Below are 2,104 nucleotides of genomic sequence, written 5' to 3' on the forward strand. Positions count from 1 at the left end.
GATCTGTCCTGGGGAGGGAGTCGTGAAAGAGGAGAAGTTTCCCAACACCAGGAAACCCTCTCACCAGCGGGTCTGGGGGGAGTTTTGGAATCTCAGAGGGCAACATAACTGGGAGGAAAAAACAAATAAATAAAACCCACAGATTACACGCCTAACCACAACTCCCAGGGGAGAAGTAGCCCAGACACTCGCATCTGCCACCAGCAAGCAGGGGCTGAACAGGGAGGTGCAGGCTGCATTGCTCAGGGTAAGACCAGGCCTGAATGCCCTGAGGACAGTCTGAGGGAGCTAAAATGAGATAGAAACCCAAACTGTGGGATAGCCAGAGAGAGAGAGAAAAAAAAAAAAAAAAGAAAGAGAGAGAACTTTCCTGTGAAAAGCTCTAACCTAAGGCACTGCTGGGCCCACTCACAGAACAAAGGACTGAGCAAATACCAGAGGAGAGGTAGCTGAATGCGGACTGGCCCATGCCCCGCTGGAGGCAAAGAAGCAGGCAGGCAACAGCCAGAGCCAGAAGGCGAGGGGGTGATCTCGATGCCAGAGACTGCATCCTCTACCAAACTGCGAGCAGGCTCCCAGTTGCTAACCAAGTCATCCTGGGATCCTGGACGGTTGACATCCACCAGGAGAGTTGCAGCCAGAGATCAGCTTCCTAGAGGAGACACGGCACACCTGAGATGAATCTCTTGCAGCGCACGGAGGAAACTGAGCAGCTGGGATGAGGGAATTGATAAGACACACCACACATCTGGGGAGAGTGCGCTCACCAAGCACCTGGTTGCCTGAGCTACTTGGTATTGGGAAGGGAAAAAACACAGGCCCAACCACGTCTGTGCCTTTGGGAGTACCCAAAAACCTGAACTTGAAGGCTTAGACCTGCAAAGTGCATGCAACCCAGGGCCCGCTTTAGACTGTTCCCCTGCAGAGCAATCTAGAGCCTGGGAAATGTAGACCGGGAAACCACACATGCTGTGTGCTGGGGCAAACCCAGTGTGGCCAAGACACTGCGAGTACTCCCCACACACACCAGTGATATTTGTTTGCAGTGTTCCTCCCTCCCCACAGCACAACTGACAAGTGAGCCTAAATAAGTGACCACCTTTGCCCCCTTGTGTCAGGGAGGAAATTAGACACTGAAGAGACTTGCAAACAGAAGAAACCAAAACAAACAGAGGGAACCGCTTTGGAAGTGACAGGTGCAACAGATTAAAACCATGTAGTTAGCACTGACTACATTTGAAGGGGCCCGTAGACCTCAAGAAGAAGAAAAAGCTGGAACAAAGAACTATCTGAAACTGAACTGACCCCACACTGCCTGCAACAGCTCCAGAGAAATTCCTAGATATGTTTTGCTGTTATCTTTTTAAATTTTTTTTTAAAATTTTTCTATTTTAAGTCCTTTATTACTCCTTTAATTTTCATTTTTATAACCTATTACCTTGCCAAAAAAAGACCCTATTTTTAAAGCAAACTTCATATATATTTTTCATAATTTTTGTGATTTTGTTTTAATATTGTATTTTTGAGAGTCTAACCTCTACTCTAGATTTATAATCTTTGCTTTTTGGTATTTGTTATCAATTTTGTACCTTTAAGAATCCAATTCTTCAGTACCCATTTTTACTTAGGAGTGTGATTACTGGCTTGACTGCCCTCTCCCCCTATTGACTTTACTTTTTCTCCCTCAGGCCACCTCAAATTCTTCACTCCTGCTTCTCTTCTCTACCCAAATCTGTGAATCTCTTTGGGTATTCTGGGCTGTGGAGAACTCTTAGGGAACTGATTACTGGCTAGATCTGTCTCTCTCTTTTTGACTCTCCCTTTTCTCATCAGAGTCACCTCTATCTCCTTCCTCCCTCTATCTTCTCTATGTAACACTGTGAATGTCTCTGGGTGTTCCAGGCTATGGAGAGCACATAGGGAATTGATTCCTGGCTAAATTGCTCTCTCCCCTTTTAATTCCCCCTCTTCCCCTCCTGGTCACCTCTATCTCCCTCCTCCCTCTTCTCTTCTCCATGTAACTCTGTGAACCTCTCCAGATGTGTGTTACCTTGGAGAATCTTTTCTCCATTGACCTAGATGTTTTACCGTTGATGTGGTATGG

Source organism: Dama dama, chromosome X (assembly GCF_033118175.1).
Source record: "Dama dama isolate Ldn47 chromosome X, ASM3311817v1, whole genome shotgun sequence".
Taxonomy (NCBI): domain Eukaryota; kingdom Metazoa; phylum Chordata; class Mammalia; order Artiodactyla; family Cervidae; genus Dama; species Dama dama.